Below are 22557 nucleotides of genomic sequence, written 5' to 3'. Positions count from 1 at the left end.
TTGCATTTATATAGCGCCTTTCACGACCACTGGACGTCTCAAAGTGCTTTACAGCCAATGAAGTACATTTGAAGTAATCACTGTTACAATGTTTGGCCTATTGTTTTTTTCATTAGGTCTTGTCGGATACTGATGTTGGCAAAATGCTCATAGCCCTAATCACGGAAACTCCCTAAACCTCTCAACCTCTTTCTCCTCCATTAAGACGCTCCTTAAAACTTACCTGAACCATCCGAATGCCGCCTTCTTTGGCTCAGTGTCACATTTCTCTCCGTTTACGCCCCTGTGAAGTGCCTTCGGGCGCTTTGCTACGTAAAGGTGTTATATAAATGGAAGTTGGTGTTTTGTTTTTATTTATTCATTCATGGGATGTAGGCAACGCTGGCAAGTCCAGGTTTTATTGCCCACCCCTAATTGCCCTTGAGAAGGTGGTAGTGAGCCATCTTCGTCAACTGCTGCAATATGTGTGGCGAAGGTTCTCCCACACTGTTGTTAGGTAGGGATTTCCAGGATTTTGTCCCAGCAACGATGATGTAACAGCGATATGCTTCCAAGTCAGGATGATGTGTGACTTGGAGGAGAACTTGGAGGTGGTGGTGTTCCCATGCGCCTGCTGCCCGTGTCCTTCGAGGTGGCAGAGGTTGTAGGTTTGGGAAGTGCTGTGGATGAAGCTTTGGCGAGTTGCTGCAGTGCATCTTGTAGATGTTACACACTGATGCACCAATGGTGGAGGGAGTGAATCTTTAAGGTGGTGAATGGGGTGCTGATCCAGCGGGCTACTTTGTCCTGGATGGTGTTGAGCTTCTTCAGTGTTGTTGGAGCTGCACTCATCCAGCCAAGTGGAGTGTATTCCATCACACTCCTGACTTGTGCCTTGTAGGTGGTGGAAAGGCTTTGGGGAGTCAGGAGGTGAGACATTCGTCGCAGAATAGCCACAGTATTTATGTGGCTAGTCCAGTAAAGTTTCAGGTTAATGGTGACCCCCCAGTGAGTGATTCGGCGATGGTAATGCCATTAAACGTCAAAGGGAGGTGGTTACACTCCCTCTTGTTGGAGATGCTCATTGGCCGGCACTTGTCTGGCGCGAATGTTACTCGCCACTTATCAGCCTAAGCCTGGATGTTGTCGGACAGCTTCATTATCTGAGAAATTGTGAATGAAACTGAACACTGTGCAATCATCAGCGAACATCCTCACTTCTGACCTTATGATGGAGGGAAGGTCAATAATGACGCAGCTGAAGATGGTTGGGTCTAGGATACTGCCCTGAGGAACTTCTGCAGCGATGTCCTGGGACTGAGATGATTGGCCTCCAACGATCACACTCATCTTCATTTGTGCTAAGTATGACTCCAGCCAGTGGAGAGTTTTCCCCTTGATGCCATTAACTTCAATTTTACTCGGGCTCTTTGATACCACACTCGGTAAATTACTTCAAGGGCAGTCACTCTCACCTCATCTCAGGAAATCAGCTGAGTGTCCCTGGCAGAACCCAAATTGAGCATCAGTGAGCAAATTCTTGGTAAGTGTTGTTTGAAAACCACTGCTGATGACACTTTTCATCATTTTACTGATGATTGAGGGTAGGCTGATGGGGCAGTAATTGGCCGAACTGGATTTGTCCTGCTTTTTGTGGAATGGCATAGGACATACCTGGGCAGTTTTCCACATTGTCAGGTAAATGCCAGTGTTGTATCTGCACTGGAACAGCTTAGCTAGAGACCCAGCTAGTTCTGAAGCTCAAGTCTTCAGCACTATAGCCAGGATGTTGTTGGTGCCCATAACCTTTGCTATATCCAGTGTGCTCAGCTGTTCCTTGAAGCAGGGCTGGTCACCTGGCTTAATGGTAATGGTAGAGTAAGGGATATGCCAGGCTATGAGATTACAGATTATGGTGGAATGCAATTCTGCTGCTGCTGATGGCCAACAGCGCTTCATGGATGCCCAGTTTTGAGCTGCTAGATTTGTTCAGAATCTATCCCATTTAGCATGGTGGTAGTGCCACATAACACGATGGAGGGTGTCCTCAGTGTGAAGATGGAACTTTATCTAGGCAAGGACTGTATGGTGATCTCTCCTATCAATACTGTCATGGACAGACGCATCTGCGACAGGTAGATTGCTGAGGACGAGATCAAGTAGGTTTTTGTTTCGTGTTGGTTCTTTCAACATCTGCCACAAGCCCAGTCTGACAGCTATGCCCTGCAGGACTCGGCCAGCTTGGTCAGTAGTGGTGCTACCGAGCCACTCTTGGTGATGGTCATTCATGTCCCCCACCCAGAGTACATTCTGTGCCCTTGCAACTCTCCGTGCTTCTTCCAAGTGGTGTTCAACATGGAGGAGAACTGATTCATCAGCTGAGGGAGGGCAGTAGGAGGTTTCCTTGCTCATGTTTGACCTGATGCCATGAGGCTTCATGGGCTCCTGACTTAATTCTGAGGACTCCCAGGGCCATTCCCTCCCCAATGTTTACTGATGCAGCCACCTCTGCTGGTTCAGTCCTGAGGGTGGGACAAAACATACAGAGGGATAGTGATGGAGGAGTCCGGGACATTGGCTGAAAGTTATGGCTCAGTGAGTATGATGATGTCAGTCTATAGTGAGGAGGACTTTGCAGTGCTGACTGGGGTGTGCCTTTGTCGTTTCCGAATCCATGCCGAGGTCAATGCCATGCGGTATGTCTGGTTTTATTCTAATTCTAGTTTTTTGTAGCAGTTTGATTCAACTGAGTGGCTTGCAGCTGATGCAATGGAGTTATAGTTAACCACATTGCTGTGAGCTTGGAATCACATATAGGCCCGATGTAGGACAATAGGTTTCCTTCCATAAAGGGCATTAGTGAACCAGCTGAGTTTTTACTACAATCTGTCATATTAGCCATTATTCCAGATTTATTTAATAAACTGAATTTAAATTTCCCAGCTGCCATGGTAGGAGTTGAATTCACATCTCCAGATTACCAGCCCAGGCCTACTGGATTATTAGTCCCATAACAGAACCACTATGCTACCATACCTGTGCCACTGGCAACCATCAGCACTAACATAGTACTTGGCCCAATTAAAAGTAGCCTCTATCCATCCTATTCAGTGTATAGACTGGATGAGTACTACCCAGAGTAACTACTCTATGAGAGCTGACCGTTATCTGCCAGGTAAAGTTTAGGTTATCAACTTTCAGATAACCAAGTGTTAAAATCCTGAGTGCACCAAGCAGGGGGACAGAAGAGTTCATAGTGAAGCTCCGCTCTGTTTGGTGGCTGATTGAAATCCATGTCAGCCATGTGTCATTTGGTAGCACTCTCGCCTCTGAGTCAGAAGGTTGTGGGTTCAAGCCCCACTCCAGAGACTTGAGCACAGAATTCTGAGCTGACACTCCTGTAATGTATGCCCCTGGGAGTATGCTCACAGGTTTGTAGAGCTGTTGCATTGTGAGTGACTCAATAAAACCGCAGTCAGTTGGGTCTAGGTCATCCACAATGATGTATGCAATGGGGGGGGGGGCTAGTGGATGAACGGTAATGTGCAGTGTGATTGTTAAACCTTTGTTAATAACCAACTAGTTCTAAATAGTAATGTGTTGCCCTGAATTCTTAAGCAAGAACCCATGAAGCAAGTACATGACAACTCCAGTGCAGTGTTGAGGGAGTGCAGCACTGTTGGTGGTGGATCTTTTGAATGAAATATAAAACCGGGGCCCCATCTGCCCTTTCAAGTGGATGTAAAAGATCCCGTGGTACTATTTCAAAGGAGCACAGGTAAGTTCTGGCCAATAATTTATCCCTTAACTAACATCACCAAAAACTGATTATTATCACATTGGTCATTATCACATTGCTGTTTGTGGGAGCTTGCTGTGCGCAAATTGGCTGCTGCTTTTCCGACATTACAACAGTGACTACAGTTCAAAAAGTACTTCACTGGCTGTAAAGTGCTTTAAGAAGCCCTGAGGCCGTGAAAGATGCTATATAAATGCAGGTATCGTCTTTTTCCTTTATGCGCTGCTACCAGATTCAATGGCTCCACTTCTAGCGAGTAGGAAAGTAAATGAGGTAGAGTCAGTGGCAGGAGGCTGGGGAAGGGCTGCTCTTCCTAACCAGCACTGCAGTGTAAAAGCATAAGAACATAAACATAAGAACATGAGAAATAGGAGCAGGAGTAGGCCATTTGGCCCCTCGAGCCTGCTCCGCCATTCAATACGATCATGGCTGATCTGATCTCAACTCCACTTCCCTGCCCGTTTTCCATAACCCTTTGACTCTCTTATCGTTCAAAAAATTGTCTATCTCCACCTTAAATATATTCAATGACCCAGCCTCCACAGCTCTCTGGGGCAGAGATTCACGGCCCTCTGAGAGAAGAAATTCCTCCTCATCTCCGTTTTAAATGGGCGACCCCTTATTCTGAAACTATGCCCCCTAGTTCTAGATTCCCACACGAGGGAAACATGTCTGTTCACAACATTGACTGAGTTGACCCAAACTGATGTCATGTTGAACCTTTAAAGTCAGCAGAGACAGGATACTTTCATCCCATCATCCAGATTACGGATTGAAGCCAGCTCCCAAACACCCAGTCATCTGTGGGTTTAATTTTCTATAACCTGAAAAATGACAGGCTGGCTAAAAAAGAAAGAAAGACTTGCATTGACATAGTGACTTTCATGGACGTCTCAAAGCGCTTTACAGCCAATGAAGTACTTTTGGAGTGCAGTCACTGTTGTAATGTGGGAAAGCTACTAAGATCCACTGCCTACTAACTGCCTTCATTAATAGTTTTACTTTCACTCCAGTAACACAGGGTAACTACTCCAAAACTGCAAGGTGGTTATAATTGATCAAAAGCACTCTTCGACTGACCTTCCAATTGATTGGTTCAATTTAGAATAAATGGGTTATCAGCACCGTTAAAATAACAGGGATCAAAAAAAATCCTACAGAGTAGTTAGTTGTGAATGGTTGAAAATTGTCCTCAGGTTTTGATGTTGCAACCTCTAAAGTGCACATTGGCTCTCTCTGCTGGTTAGCAGAGGCAAGGACTGATATCAGCGCCATTGATCACAGCGTGATAGGAAATCTCCCCTTGCACACATTCACTCTCTGGTTTCTCACTCTTGTTCTCCCTACTGGCAGGGGGGAAAATCTTGCCAATTTAATTTCTGCTGTTATAAAGATGCGTATGAAGTATGGCACATACAAATAGGAAGAAAACAATGGACAAAGTAAGTACACCGTGAGCTATGTTGAAATAGCTACATGTTCTGGTCAGACCATGGCGGGGCCTTGGACAACTTGAACTATTTTCCATACCTTGGGAGCCTACTGTCAACAAGGGCAGACACCGACGAAGAGATCCATCAGCACCCCCAGTGTGCCAGCGCAGCCTTCAATCACCTGAGGAAAAGAGTGTTTTTGAATAGCAGGACCTCAAATCTGGCACCAAGCTTATGGTCTACAGGGCAGTCGTGATACCTGCCCTCCTACATGGCTCAGAGATGTGGACTATATACTGCAGACATATCTAAATGCTGAAGAAGTACCACCAGCGCTGCCTCCGCAAGATCTTGCAAATCCATTGGGAGGACAGACGCAACAACGTCAGTGTTCTCGCTCAGGCCAACATCCCCAGCATCGAAGCACTGATCAAGCTCGACCAGCTCCGTTGGGTGGGCCACATCGTCCGTGTCATGTTTGTAACAAGAAGGGCAGGGAGACATTCATCAGGGAACTCCACAGCGAGCACCCAGGCATTGTGATGATGAAGGCCATTGCCTGGTCACACCTTTGGTGGCCTGGAATTGACTCAGACCTGGAACACTGTGTTCGCAGGTGCACGACCTGTGCCCAGCTGGGTAATGCCCCCAGAGAGCCCCACTCAGTCCGTGGCCCTGGCCCACCAAGCCATGGTCACGCATTCACGTTGACTACGCGGGCCGTTGGTGGGGAAGATGCTCCTCATTGTAGTAGATGCGTACTCGGAATGGATCGAGCGCATCATCCTGAATTCATGCACGTCATCCATCACCATGGAAAGCCTATGTGCGATCTTTGCAACCCATGGGCCATTAGTGATAATGGCCCGTGTTTCACGAGCTATGAATTCCGGGAGTTTATGTCGGGCAATCGCATCAACCACGCCAGGACTGCGCCGTTCAAGCCGGCCTCCAATGGCCAGGCAGAATGGGCAGTCCAAATCATTGAGCAAGGTATGCTCAGAATTCACGGATCCTCCCTACAATGCCGGCTATCATGCCTCCTGCTGGCCTATAGATCCAGCCCGCACTCGTTCACGGGGGTTCCGCCCGCAGAGCTACTCATGAAACAGACACTCAAAACTAGGTTGTCCCTCATCCACCTAGTCCTGACCGACATAGTTGAGGACAAGTGCAAGTCACAAAACGAGTACCATGACCGTAATTCGAGGGGGAGATGTATAGAAATAAATGATCCTGTATTCATCCACAATCACGCCATGGGGCCCAAATGGCTTGAGGGTACTGTAATTGACAAAGAGGGGTATAGGGTCATCATGGTAAAACTCAACAATGGCGAGATATGCTGTAAGCATCTGGACCAAGTGAAAAAAAGGTTCAGCATGGACACGGAGGAACCTGAAGAAGGCCATGAGATGGAGCTCACACTACCGCCAGCGAACATGCAACAAGAGCAATCAAAAGAATGCACAGTCCCTGAGGTCAGCCTGGAAAGGCTGGAATCACCACAGGTGACAGACACTCACGTCAGTGTCCAACAACCAGAGCCCTAACTGCGGCGCTCCACAAGGTAGCATAGACCACCTGAAAGACTAAACCTATGATCTCAGTAAGACTTTCGGGGGGGGGGGTGGGGAAGGTGATATCATTTTGTAACTACAATGTAACACCACTGTATTACTGTATACAGTCAACTTAGATGCACACCTTGACCACAGGGGGTGAACTTGTGGGAGACACTCCTTACCTGACCACACAGGTATATAAAGGGAGGTCCCACGCAGGGCTATCACTTCTGGAGTCCTGTAATAAAGAGTTAAGGTCACAGAGTGGCCTTGTCCTAGGAATGTGCCTTGTGTGGTTTCATGCTGTAGAGCAAGGACTTTACAGTCCGCATGCCCGACACGTGACTCCCAAAGCAAGCGCTCTACTCGGAGCTTTGACCCTGCAAGCGAGCCCCAGGTGGGCAGAGGAAACGCTTCAAGGACACCCTCAAAGCCTCCTTGATGAAGTGCAACATTCCCACCAACACCTGGGAATTCCTGGTCCTAAACCGCCCAAAGAGGAGGAAGAGGATCCGGGAGGGCGCTGAGTGACTCGAGTCTCGTCGCCAAGAGCAAGCAGAAACCAAGCGCAGACAGCAGAAGGAGCGTGCGACAAACCAGGCTCCCCACCCACCCTTTCCTTCAACCACTGTTTACCCCACCTATGACAGAGACTGTAGGTCCCGTATTGGACTCTTCAGTCACCTGAGAACTCACTTTTAGGGTGGAAGCAAGTCATCCTCAACTCCGAGGGATTGCCTATGACGATGACCTTGTGTGCTGTGTCCAGTTATAGTCAATGACACACAAGAGAAATAGTAAACGCCTGGAGACTGTTTGCAGGAGAGCCAAGAAACAAATCCATAACAACAGCAGCCAGAGTTAGGAGGAAAGGCTTGAGAAACTCGGACTGTTCAGCTTTGAAAGGAGGTTACAGACTGTAAACTGCATGGAAAAAGTAGATTAAGAAAATAACTTCCAACTAAATCGTGAGAGTAAGACAAAGCGGCACAGGTTCAAACTGATGAATTCTGGACTGCTGCCAGGAAGATCACACTCACAGATAGATTAAATGGACTTCAGTTACAGGAGTGGCAGCAAACCTCTGCAATAATCTTTTCCTAGTCACTTACAATGGTATTTTCAAACTATCAACTGCCTTGGGCCCTCCATTCACCACGCTACCCCTGCAGCCACTCCTCCATCTTTGATGTCCTTGTCCCCAGAAAAATCATTACTCTCTCCTGCCGAGTGGACTTCTGATGTATTGCAACTACTGATGTAAATAATAATGGGTCACATGATGACAGTTCCTGTTAAGAGCCATCTTGTGTAAGTGTGTTTGTTAGTGATGTCGTAAGAATATATCACATCTCTCATCCCTATTGTTCCCTCTGATTCTATGCTAGGACCACAGTCTTCACTCCCTCAAATCCAGAGGGCAAAGACTTGAAGGTATCTGGTACAATCCATCTACAGATCTGGCTGGGCTACATCAGAGTTATCCAGCCTCACACTATGCTGCAAAACAAAACACTACTCCAGAGTCATCCCTGACGTTTTTCCATTATCAAACACCCGCTTAAACCCTTCTCCCCTTCCCTCTCCCCCCTTACAATAACAAAGGTGATGAGCTCACAAACCTCTTTGTCACAATATTCAGACCATCTCTTCCACTGTTTCTGCTGCTTTCCCCTCTTCCACTTGCCCACCAAGCCAAAATAACCCATGACTCCCCTGGCCTAGCCCTAAACTCAGGGCTCTTTCTAGTTTCTCTCCGATCTCTCGTCATGCCTTCTCGAAGATCATCTCATCCATGAGACCAACTTCCTGCATCCTTGACCCCATTCCCACAAAACCGCTGACCACCTATGTTCTCTGATGGCTTCCGTGCAAACTGGCATTGTAAATGGTCCCCTTTTCTCAGATGCTGCCCCTCCCTTTCAAAATGGCCATCATTTCTACTCCTCAAAAAAAAAACACCTTTGTCCTTATAATCGACACCGCCCCCCCCCCCCCCCCACCAAAATCCACAAGTTTCCTTTGCTCTCCAAAAAATTCTTGAACATATTGTAATCAGCCAAATCCATGCAATTCCCTGTTGGAATCTCTCCAATCAAGTTTCTATCCCTGCCACAGCACTGAAACAGCTCTAACTAAAGTTACAAATGACATCTTCTGTGGCAGTGACCATGGTGAATTATCTCTCCTCATCCTCTTCGACCTCTCTGCAGCTGTAGACACAGTGGACTCCTGCAGTGATTGTCCTCCATTCTCCAGATTCATCATCATAGATGGTCCCTCGAACGAGGATGACTTGGTTCCACAAGAGTTCACAGATGTTTCAATGAAGGACCCGATTTTCCAGTCCTGAACTCCAATTGAGGGGGGTGGAAGATGCCTGTGCGTGGATTTTTTTAACGTGTGGTGACCGTTGCACATCAGCCGCCACACGAGCTTGACAGAGCTAGGCCTTTATCCAGTAGCAAGGTTTGAACCAGGACGACTGGAGACCTGCTGCAGGGACCTAGTATTCACACATATCGCAGTGTGGGCAGGCCCGTGCTGCCCCTGGGCCCTCGGCTCTTCTGGGCCCCGTACCCTCGTTTGCCGCACCTTCGCCCACGATGTTCCAGGGCCCGGCGCTCCAGCTCTATTGGGACTGCCATTGCTTGATTCCACGCCTACCTATCCAATCGTAGCTGGAGTGTCTCTAGCAATGGTTTCTCTTCCCACGTCCACACCATTATTTCTGAAGTCCCACAAGGATCTATCCAATGGCTTTCTTCTCTTCCTCAATTACATGCTTCCCCTTGGTGGCATCGTCCACAAGCATGGAGTCAGTTTCCACATGTATGCTGTGAAGTTCTACCCCTTCACCGCCTGCCACGGCTCCTCCACCACCTATGTGTTGTCTGACATCTAGTCTTGGATGAATCACAGTTTCCGCCAGTGAATATTAGGAAGACCAAAGCTATTGTCTGGTACCTCCTCCAGATACTCCGTACCCATCACACCAATTCTATCTGCCTCCCCAGCCACATTCTTAAGTTGAACCAGACTGTTCACAACCTTTGCATCCTATTTGACCCTGTGCTGAGCTTCTACCTCCATTTCCTCACTATCGCAAAGACCACTTACTTCTACCTCCATTAAATTGTCCACCTCCATCTGCTGTTGAAACTATCATCCACGCATTTGCAAGCTCCAACCTCGACTATTCCAATGCTCCGATTCTCCGTCCTCTGTAAACCTCACCTCACCTAAAACTCTGCTGCACAAATCCTATCCCGCACCAAGTCCCCCTCACCCATCACCCCATCCTCACTGGCCTGTGTTGGCTCCTGATCCACCAACGCCACGAATTGAAAATTCTTACCCTTGTGTTTAAATCCTGTCATGCCCTCTCCTCTCCCTATCTCTGTAACCTCCATCAACTCCCTGTCTCCACCCCAACCCCAACAAACACACACACACACACACACACACACACACACACACCCTGAATTCTCCGTTCTTCTGACCCAGGCCTTCCCTTTGCCTCATCATTGGCAGTCGTGCCGTCAGTCACCTGGGCCCCGTGCTCTGCAATTCGCTCCTTAAACTCCTCACCCTCTCCGACTCCACCCACCTCTTTGACCGTGCTTTTGGTCACCCCTCCTGATAACTCCTTCTTTGGCATGGCATCCTTTTTATCCGATTATGTCTCAGGGAAGCTCCTTAGGATGGTTTTCAACTGTAAAGGTGCTGTATAAATGCAAGTAGTTATTGAATTGGGATGATGGGATGTTCTCAGCTTGGTGTGCAATAACAAGTGGTGGTCCCAACAGATCAGTGAAGGAGCCTCAGATTTTTACTGTATGTATAAATAGCCTAGATTTGGAAAAATAATATACAGATAATTAACCGAGAGCAGACATTGCTAAAATTCTTCAATGGATGAAATGACTGGGCAGAACAATGGCAGAGGCAGTTTAATATAACAGAATGTGAGGTAGTACACATTGGCTATAAGAATGATAGATGGGAGTACAATCTAAATAGGGAAGTACTTGGGAGCGATAATTAAACAAAGGGATTGAAGAGTTACAGTATAAAGTCATTAAAAACTAACTCAGGTGCAAAAGTGCAATCAAAATGGCTAATGAGAGGCTGGGCTCACAAAAATAGAATATAAAGTAAGGAAATATGACTGCCACTGTACAGAGTGCTCCTCAGGCCATGTTTGGACTATTGCATTCACCCTAGGAAGGATATACTGCACCTAGAGAAAATCTGGCAACAATTCACCAGAGTGATGCTGGGCATGAAGGGATTGAGCTTATGCTAAGAGACTGGTTAAATCTGAATTATATTCCCAGAGACAATGAAGTCAAGAAGTGATCTGTTAAATTGTTAAAATGTAGTGAAGGGAATTAACAGGGTCGATCTGGAACATCTCTTTCTTTTAGTAGAGGTATCTAAAATAAGGGACGTGTTCTTAAAACCTGAAGAGGGATCGAGAAGAATGGAATGCGATCTTAAAATTTGAAGATATAACTAGAACAAGGGGGATATGACCTTAAAATTTGAACTGAGTTGATTAAAAGCAAATCCAGAAAAGACTGTCTTCCCACAAATGTTTGTGAGAATGTCAAATGCACAGAAGAGCACAGATACTGAGTCAGTCACGGTGTTTAACGTGATGAGAACTCACTTGGAAAACATAGAAACTTAGAAAATAGGTGCAGGAGTAGGCTATTCGGCCCTTCGAGCCTGCACCACCATTCAATATGATCATGGTTGATCATGCACTTCAGTACCCCATTCCTGCTTTCTCACCATACACCTTGATCCCTTTAGCCATAATGGTCACATCTAACTCCCTTTTTGAATATATCGAATGAAGCGGCCTCAATAACTTTCTGTGGTAGGGAATTCCACATGCTCACAACTCTGAGTGAAAAAGTTTTTCCTCATCTTAGTCCTAAATGGCTTACCACTTATCCTTGGACTGTGACCCCTGGTTCTGGACTTCCCCAACATCGCAAACATTCTTCCTGCATCTAACCTGTCCAATCCGTCAGAATTTTATATATTTCTATGAGATCCCCTCTTATTCTTCTAAATTCCAGTGAATATAAGCCTAGTCGATCCAGTCTTTCTTCATATATCAGTCCTGTCATCCCGGGCATCAGTCTGGTGAACCTTCGCTGCACTCCCTCAATTGCAAGAACGTCCTTCCTCAGATTAGGAGACCAAAACTGTACACAATATTCCAGGTGTGGCCTCACCAAGGCCCTGTACAACTGTAGTAAGACCTCCCTGCTCCTTTATTCAAATCCTCTTGCTACGAAAGCCAACATGCCATTTGCCTTCTTCACAGCCTGCTGTACCGTACGCCAACTTTTAATGACTGATGTACCATGACACCCAGGTCTCGTTGAACCTCCCCTTTTACTAATCTGTCAGCATTCAGGTAATAATTTGCCTTCCTGTTTTTACCACACACAACCTCACATTTATCTACACTGTACCACATCTGCCATGTGTTTGCCCACTCACCTAACCTGTCCAAGTTAACCTGCAGCCTCTTAACATCCTCCTCACAGCTCACACTGCCCCCAGCTTAGTGTCATTTGCAAACTTGGAGATATTACATTCAATTCCTTTGTCTAAATCATGAATGTATATTGTAAATAGCTGGGGTCCCAGCGCTGAATCTTGCGGTACCCCACTAGTCACTGCCTGCCATTCTGAAAAGGACCCGTTTATTCCTACTCTTTGCTTCCTGTCTGCCAACCAGTTCTCTATCCACGTCAATACATTACCTCCAATACCATGTGCTTTAATTTTGCAAACTAATCTCTTGTGTGGGACCTTGTCAAAAGCCTTTTGAAAGTCTAAATACACCACATCCACTGGCTCCCCCTTATCCAATCTACTAGTTACAGCCTCAAAAAATTCCTGAAGATTTGTCAAGCATGATTTCCCTTTCATAAATCCATGCTGACTTGGACCGATCCTGTCACTGCTTTCCAAATGCACTGCCGTAATATATTTAATAACTGATTTCAACATTTTCCCCACCACCGATGTCAAGCTGACCAGTCTATAATTCCCTGTTTTCTCTCTCCATCCTTTTTTAAAAAGTGGGGTTACATTAGCTACCCTCCAGTCCACAGGAACTGATCCAGAGTCAATAGAATGTTGGAAAATGACCACCAATGCATCCATTATTTCTTCCTTAAGTACTCTGGGATGTAGACTATCAGGCCCTGGGGATTTATCGGCCTTCAATTCCATCAATTTTCTTAATACAATTTGCTGACTAAGAAGGATTTCCTTTAGTTCCTCCTTCTCGCAAGACCCTCGGTCCCCTAGTATTTCTGGAAAGTTATTTGTGTCTTCCTTAGTGAAGACAGAACCAAAGTATTTGTTCAATTGGTCTGCCATTTCTTTGTTCCCATTATAAATTCACCTGATTCTGAATGTAAGGGACCTATATTTGTCTTCACTAATCTTTTTCTCTTCAGGTATCTGTAGAAGCTTTTGCAGTCAGTTTTTATGTTCCCTGCAAGCTTACTCTCATATTCTATTTTCCCCCTCCTAATTAAACCCTTTATCCTCCTCTGCTGAATTCTAAATTTCTCCCAGTCCTCAGGTTTGCTGCTTTTTTTGGCCAATTTATATGCCTCTTCCTTGGATTTAACACTATCCCTAATTTCCCTTGTAAGCCACGGTTGAGCCATCTTCCCCGTTTTATTTTTACGCCAAACGGGGATGTACAATTGTTGAAGTTCATCCATGTGATCTTTAAATGTCTGCCATTGCCTATCCACTGTCACCCCTTTAAGTATCATTCTATTCTAGCCAAATCACGTCTCATACCGTCGAAGGTACCTTTCTTTAAGTTCAGCTCGCTAGTCTCTGAATTAACTGTATCAGTCTCCATCTTAATGAAGAATTCCACCATATTATGGTCACTCTTCCCCAAGGGGCCTCACACAACAAGATTGCTAATTAATCCTTTCTCAATGCACAACACCCTGGCCAGCTCTCTAGTTGGTTCCTCGACATATTGGTCTAGAAAACCATCCCTTATACACTCCAGGAAATCCTTCTCCACCATATTGCTACCAATTTGTTTAGCCCGATCTATATGCAGATTAAAGTCACCCATGATGACTTCTGTACCTTTATTGCACGCATCCCTAATTTCCTGTTTGATGCCATCCCCAATCTCACTATGACTGTTTGGAGGTCTGCACAAACTCCCACTAGCGTTTTCTGCCCTTTGGTGTTCCACAGCTCTACCCATCCAGATTCCACCTCATCCACGCTAACGTCCTTCCTTACTATTGCATTAATCTCCTCTTTAACCAGCAACGCTATCCCACCTCCTTTTCCTTTCAGTCCATCTTTCCTGAATATTGAATACCCTTGGATATTGAGTTCCCAGCATTGGTCACCCTGGAGCCATTTGTCCGTAATCCCAATTACATCATATCCATTAACAGCTATCTGCGCAGTTAATTCATCCACCTTATTACGAATGCTCCTCGCATTGAGGTACAGAGTCTTCAGGCTTGTTTTTTTAACACTCTTTGTCCTTTTAGAATTATGTTGTAATGTGGCCCTTTTTGATTCTTGCCTTTGATTTTTCTGTCCTCCACTTTTACTTTTCTCCTTGAAACCTTTTGCTTCTGAGTCCATTTTAGTTCCCTCTGTCTCCCTGCATAGATTCCCATCCCCCTGCCCTTTTAGTTTAAATCCTTCCCAACAGCACTAGCAAACATCCCCCTAGGACATTGGTTCTGGTCCTGCCCAGGTGCAGACCGTCCGGTTTGTACTCGTCCCACCTCCCCCAGAACCGGTTCCCATGTCCCAGGAATTTGAATCCCTCCCTCTTGCACCATTCCTCAAGCCACATATTCACCTTAACTATCCTGCTATTTCTACTCTGACTAGCACGTGGCACTGGTAGCAATCCTGAGATTACTACCTTTGAGGTCCTACTTTTTAATTTAACTCCTAACTCCCTAAATTCTGCTTGTAGGACCTCATCCCGCTTTTTACCGATATCGTTGGTACCTATATGCACCACGACAACTGGCTGTTCACCCTCTCTCTGCAGAATGCCCTGTAGCCGCTCAGAGACATCCTTGACCCTTGCACCAGGGAGGCAACATACCATCCTGGTGTCTCGATTACGGTCTCTATTCCCCTTACAATAAAATCCCCTACCACTATAGCTCTCGCACTCTTTTTCCTGCCCTCCTGCACAGCAGAGCCACCCATGGTGCCATGAACTTGGCTGCTGCTGCCTTCCCCTGATTGGCCATCTCCCCCAACAGTACTCAAGGTGGTATATCTATTTTGGAGAGAGATGACCGCAGGGGACCCCTGAACTACCTTCCTTCCACTGCTCTTCCTGATAGTCACCCATTCCCTATCTGCCTGTGTAATCTTTACCTGCAGTGTGACCAACTCACTAAACATGCTATTCACAACATCCTCAGTAATGCAGGTGCTCCAGAGTGAATCCATGTCCAGCTCCAGTGCCACAGTGTGGGCTGTCAGGAGCTGCAGCTGGACACACTTCCCACACACATAGTAGTCAGGGACACTGGGAGCGTCCCTAATTTCCCACATAGCACAGGATGAGCATGACACAGGTCTAGGCTCTCCTGCCATGACTTAACCCTTAAATTACTTAATTTGGCAACAGTGACAAGGTTTCTTACTGCTAAGAAAAAGAAATAAGACAAGGAAAAAGAAAACTACTCACCAATCAACCAACCAATCACTTACCCTCTTGGCTGTGACATCACACTTCAATTACTTTTTACTTTTTTCTTACTTTTAACCCTGCTGCAGCTGCAGTTAGCTCCTCGCTGTTGCTGAGACTTTTATAGGCCTTGCCGCTCCTCCCCAACTGCAGATTTAACCTGTATCTTCCAAACTCTCGGACTTCTGGACCTCCCAAACTCACGGACCTTCCGAGCTCTCGGATCTCCTGAACTCACAGACCTCCCGAACTGGAAATGAAGGTATAAATGGTTATGGGGCAAGAATGAGGAATTGGGATTTGAAAGATTAGCTGCCATGGTTATCAAAATGGTGAAACAGGTTCAGAACTATTTGTTCCATTTCTCACACAACCCCTAAGGTCACAAGACACAATAAACTCGAGCTTGAACAACAGCGGAGGCAGTGCCATCTGTTCTTGTCCCCAGTACCTGTTCCAAACGTTCAGGATGTTATTTTAGATCTGCAAATAATTTCATTCTAGTTCTGTTACTTTTTATTTTCAATTGTAGGTTGTTATGTATACAATGACTCAAAAGACTTGTTACTGTAAACTCACTCAGGTGTAAACCTGGTCCACTTTATTCGCGTCCAAAGTGACTACAAGACATGGTACCAGCACTTATATACCAGGGCCTGCAGACAAGCTTGTACAGCCCGATGACATCCGACAGTTGCACCCACTGGTGTCTAGTGACCCCAAGCATCAATACATGACAATGTCCCCCTTCAAGATCTTAGTATCAGTCTCTTTATAAATTAAGATGGTTTGGGGCTTTCCGCTCACGAGTTGATCATCTCAGTTCAACTCCAGTTCTGGGCGAGCGTTCTAAGTCAGTTAACACTGGAGGCTGAGTAGCCGATCTGATGGGAATGGTAATGACCATGTCAGAGACTGAAAGTCCAGGTTCGGTAATGACAGCAAAGTCCTCTGATGAATGACCATTGGTTGGTTGGTCACTGACGACATCTTCCCCAAGCGGTTCCAGTTCATCCGTGTGCCACAGTTTCACCTGATCAAGATGTTTCCTGCATGTTTGCCCATTATTGAGCACAACAATAAACACTCTGTTACCCTCCTTGGTTGTGACAGTACCGGTGATCCACTTTGGACCTTGACCATAGTTCAATACATAAACCGGATCAGTGAAAGAAATATCACATGACACAGCAGCACGATCATGATACAATTCAAATCGGGATGAACAAGAGAGAGCTTGGTCTTGAGACTTCTCTTCATCAGTAGCTCAGCAGCTGAGACCCCGGTAAGTATGTGAGGTCTTGTCCTGTAACTAAGCAATATGCATGATAAACGAGTCTGCAGTGAACCCTGAGTTACATGTTTCATGCTCGGCTTGATCGTTTGAACAGCACGCTCTGCTTGACCATTAGAAGCAGGTTTGAATGGGGATACCATTGAGTTTCATGAACTCTTGAAACTCCAGACTTGTGAAGCAAGATCCTTTGTCGCTCACAACAATGTCGGGCAAACCGTGAGTCGCAAACATGACACGAAGTTTCTCAATGGTAGCTGTGGACGTACAGGATGACATAATAATACACTCAATCCACTTTGAATATGCATCCACGACAGCAAAAAACATCTTTCCCAGGAAAGGGCTCGCAAAATCGATGTGTATCCTCGACCATGGTTTAGATGGCCAAAGACTCAGCGGAGATTCCGCTGGTACTTTACTTAACTGCATGCAAGTATTGCAGTGATGCACATATGATTCCAGATCAGAGTCAATTCCAGGCCACCAAACATGAGCCCTGGCAATGGCTTTCATCATGACAATGCCAGGATGAGTGCTATGTAGTTCACGTACAAATTTTCCTCTGCCTTTCTTGGGCATAACAAGACGATTGTCCCACAATAGACAATCTGACTGAATGGACAATTCATCTTTGCGACGGTTGTAAGGTTTGGTCTCATCACACATCTCCATGGGTATTGCAGACCAATCACCACTGAGAACACAACGTTTTACAACCGATAAAATAGGGTCATGGCTGGTCCAGATCCTAACTTGTTGAGAAGTGACAGGGGTACCTTCACTCTCAAAAGCCTCCATTACTAACAGCAGATCTGCAGGTTGAGGCATCTGCATATCTGGTGTGGGCAAAGGCAGATAACTCAGTGCATCAATTCTCAGTGCCCAGTCTGTGACGAATAACATAATCATAGGCAGACAGCATCAACGCCCACCTCTGAATGCGGGACGATGCATTGGTATAAATACCTTTGTTTTCCAAAATGAACTGAGTGGCTTGTGATCCGTTTCAAGTTCAAAGCGAAGACCAAACAGGTACTGATGCATTTTTTTTTAACCCCGTACACACAGGCCAAAGCTTCTTTTTCTACCATGCTGTAAGCTCTTTCCGCTTATGACAAACTTCTCAAAGCATATGCAACAGGTTGTAGTTTACCCGACTTATTTGCTTATTGGAGTACACAGCCATCCCCATATGATGAAGCATCACAAGCCAATACAAGACACTTACACATATCCTAGTGAACCAGCAGCTTGTTTGAACAGAGCAGGTTCTTAGCTTTCTCAAAAGCTCTATCTTGAGATATACCCCAGACCCAGTTGTCGCCTTTTCTGAGCAGCATGTGCAGTGGCTCGAGTAAAGTGCTCAATCCGGGTAAAAAAATTACCGAAGTAGTTGAGTCGACCAAGGAATGAGCGCAGCTGCGTTACATTCTGAGGCCTGGGTGCATTTTTGATGGCCTTGGTTTTCGAATCCGTAGGCCTGATGCCATCAGCAGCAATCTTCCTCCCCAGGAATTCAACTTCAGGTGCCATGAAGACACACTTTGAACGTTTCAGCCTGAGTCCCACTTTGTCCAGTCGATGTAGAACTTCCTCAAGGATGTTCAGATGTTCAGCAGTGTCACAACCTGTGACCAGAATGTCACCTTGAAACATGACAGTTCTAGGGACGGACTTTAGTAGATTTTCCATATTCCTCTGAAATATGGCTGCAGCCGAACGAATTCCAAAAGGACACGTGTTGTAGACAGGTGTCCTTTATGGGTGTTGGTGCAGGTAAGTTTCTTCGAAGTGTCGACAAGCTCCTGTGTCACATAGGCCGACATCAGATCCAGTTTCGTGAACGACTTTCCACCAGCTAACATGGCGAACAGGTCATCAGCTCTCGGTAACGGATACTGATCCTGTTTCGAAAATCGGTTAATCATAACCTTGTAGTCTCCACAAATCCTGACAGTGCCATCACTCTTCAATGCAGGAATAATAAGACTGGCCCACTCGACCGGTGATATGACCCCTTCACGTTTGAGTCTGTCAAGCTCAATTTCAACCTTCTCCCTCATCATATAGGGAACAGACCAAGCTTTATGGTAGACAGGCCTTGCATCAGAATCCAGATGAATCTGCACCTTGGCTCCCGTAAAATTTCCAATGCCCGGTTCAAACAAAGAAGGAAACTTCTTCAACACTTGAGCACACGAAGTGTCATCCACCAATGACAATGCTTTGATATCATTCCAATTCCACTTGATTTTCTCAAGCCAATTCCTGCCGAACAGCGTTGGACCATTGCCTGAGATGGTCCATAATGGAAGATCATGAACCACACCATCATATGACACGTTGACGACTGCACCACCAATCACCGGTATGAGTTCCTTATTGTAAGTACGCAACTTGGCATTGACTGGATTCAGCTTAGGCTTCACCGCCTCAGTGTCCCACAGCTTGTCCTTTGGCTCGTTATCGACTGACTCGCACTCGTGTCCAGCTCCGAATACCGGCATGCCATTCAGTTTTACATTAACCATTATCGGCTGGCTCTTTCCCAAGAACGAATACAGACCATACACTTCCTCCTCGGGTTGTGCATCCGGGCCAGCACTAGACTGGACATCATCATCAATGTGATAAGCGGCAGCACGCTTGCTCAGTTGTGGGCACATTCTCTGAAGATGCCCCACTTTGGAAGAGCCATTACAGATGTACTACCTAAACTAGCACTGATGAGGCTGATGATTGCCCCCTTAACGCCAACAGGGTGAAATAGGATTCATACCAGTTGGCGGACTTTGAGCAGCTAAAGGTTTCACGTAAGCAGTCGATAAGCCCCTGCCATAAGCAGCTCTGCCAGACGACAACACAATCTTGTTTACAGTACTTGCCATGGAGCTCCGACTTTTCGATGATATCCGCCTCAAATTATCATCAGCTGTCATGCATGCCTGGGCAGTCGCGATGGCCTTGCTCAAATCCAGCATCTCTGCAGCCAATAACTGCCGGAGAATCACATCATGGTTGATGCCTATCACGAAGAAATCTCGCAGCTTGTCTTCCAACACGGTCCCGAACTTACACAGCTCAGCAAGACGTCGCAGGTCGACAATGAATCCCAACACATCCTGGCCCTCAGCATATGTGTAGAAGCGATCGCGTGATATGATGATCCCCTCGTTTGGCTTGAGATGGTCACGTACCAAAGCACACAAATACTTGTATTCTTTGTCTGTTGGACGTACAGGCGAGAGCAGATTCTTCATGAGGCCATATATTCTTGAACCACAAAGAGTAAGGAAAACCACCCAGCACCTAACTGCGTCATTGTCTCCCGCCATGTTGTTGGCTACAAATATTGATTCAGGCGGTCGATAAAGTCCGCCCAAACCTCGCCATCCACGAATCTCTCCAGAATTCCAATAGTGCCCATTGTGCATGTGAAGGTTTTTAAGTTACCTCGTCACCAAATGTTATGTATATAATGACTCAAAAGACTTGTTACTGTAAACTCACTCAGGTGCACACGTGGTCCATTTTATTCGCGCCCAAAGTGACTACAAGATATGGTACCAGCACTTATATACCAGGGCCCGCGCACACACTTGTACAGCCCGATGACCTCCGACAGTGGCGTCCCCTGGTGTTTAGTGACCCCAAGCATCAATACATGACATAGGTAGACGGGCCAACTTTATGAATGTGTGGTGCCAGCAGGAACCTCGCCCATCAGCACTATGTATCGGTAAACCATGGGCGCGCTGACCATGCGTTTCATCCAGTAAAATTGACAGGCGGACAGCTATGGGCAGCGTGCCTATCATTGGATAGCGTTGATTCATAAAATTGGCCCTGTAGTTTTGAAATTTAGTACAAATCTTAGCCTTCTTGAGCGAAACACAATCATTTTGGTCACTGATTACTCTCCTCCATATTTTCATCGACAGAAACGGCACTGATGCCCATGCTGCCCTTGCTGTGCATTTATTAGAATATGGAACAGAGAACAGGCAACAGGTGGCACAGCTGCCCATACTGCAGCCAACACAGGGTGATGGAGCAGTGCCAAGGCCTGATAAGCAGAGAGATGCAGGCCAGTCACTCCTTATGTGGTGAGTTCTGATCTCAGCTATGAAGCTCTGACCAGATGCTTCCCTGCAGAGAAAGGAAGGAGATATAATTGGATGCCAAATCGCACTTGGCTGCTCGTGCACAGCCCCTAGCAACCAGTAGAATGGCTTTGACAGGTCTTTGAAAGCATATCACCTGCCTGCTCATCCTGTTACTTCTTGTTAATTAGCAACCAACTTGAAAAATGCCAACGTGGCAATTCTTCACATCTCGCACCTTCTCCCAGGGTAGTTCTGTCAGCAATGACTTCCCAACCACATTCCACCAGAATTTTCTCAAACATCCAGCGCCTTCACCTCTTCACACTTAACTCCTTTGCTGTACTTTTTCTAGGAGGATGAAACCATTGAACGATAATGCTGGTATATGCTTCTGAGGTAGTTTTAGTAAGTGGTAGTCTTGACTAATTGGTAGGATTCTTGCCTCGAAGCTAGTAGGCTGTTTACTCAAGTTCCAGTTCAGGAATTGAGCACATACATTTTGGTTGACACTTCAGTGCAGTACTGAAGGCATGCTGCCCTGTCGGAGACGCTGGGGCTGAAATTCAGGGTACGGATAAGGCCCGTTATTGTCGTTTTGCGGTGGCCATGCGGCAGAATCGAGTTGCAGCCGATTGGCCGCCAGGATCCAAATTCACCTCGGGGATTTTTCGGGTGGTCCCCATTTCCGTCCCGCTGCTTCTGACCACCACAAGCACCTCATCAAAGCATGCACTGCCGATCTCCTGCACCTCCAACCCACTCCGCGCAAAATTTACCTAAAGAAATCCTTGATCCGCTGTGCTGTGCCCACGACAGCTTTTTCTGTCAGTGCACCTTGTTTTCTGTGTGAGCTACGGCAGTGTGGCAGCCCTTCAAGGGGAGGGCACACCGCTAGGACCGCCATGTTTTTTTTGTCAGCCAATCGGCCGGACAATTATGGCCCCAGGTTCAGTCGGGCCGCCACAGGCAGCCTCTGGCCTGGTCAAAACCCTTCCTGGTGGCCCAGTGGCTGAACCTACAACATCGATACTTCTCTCCCCTTTAAATGAGGGGAGAGACGTTGGGACGCACACATGCCGTGACATCACCACCACTGAATAACAGCGGCAGAGACTCGGTCCCGCCCCTCACCAGCACTTACCGTCGCACTTCCGCCCCCATTATGACCGGCTTCCGGTCTTCTCGAAAAACAAAGACAAAGTCCTGAATATGGATCAAGAGTCAACATGTTCCGAGACTGCGGCAAAAACACTTACAAAATCATAAGTGCGCCAGCATTCTGGTGGGCCTGAATTTCAGCCCCGCTGTCTTTCAGATAAGATGTTAATCCGAAGCCCCATCTCCCTTTCAGGTTGACGTAAAATATCCCGTGGCACTATTTAAAAAGAGCCAGTGTGTTATCCCAAAGTTCAAGCCCATACAGTGCGCAAAGCTTGTTTGCCTACAAATTGAAGTCAATGGAAACAATATGAGTGAAAGAGTCACTCATTGACAGCGAGTGAAAGGGTCACTCAGCAGCAAGGAAGCCAATCACTGAGGCAATCTGGTGAAGGACATTCCAGACAACACAGGGCTCTGTTCTTGTGCATGATGTACACAGGTCGCATTGTAACATCAAGATGTTGATTC

The sequence above is a fragment of the Pristiophorus japonicus genome, chromosome 14, assembly GCF_044704955.1.
Source record: "Pristiophorus japonicus isolate sPriJap1 chromosome 14, sPriJap1.hap1, whole genome shotgun sequence".
NCBI lineage: Eukaryota > Metazoa > Chordata > Chondrichthyes > Pristiophoridae > Pristiophorus > Pristiophorus japonicus.
The sequence above is the reverse complement of the archived record's forward strand: the minus strand, read 5'-3'. Positions refer to the sequence as shown.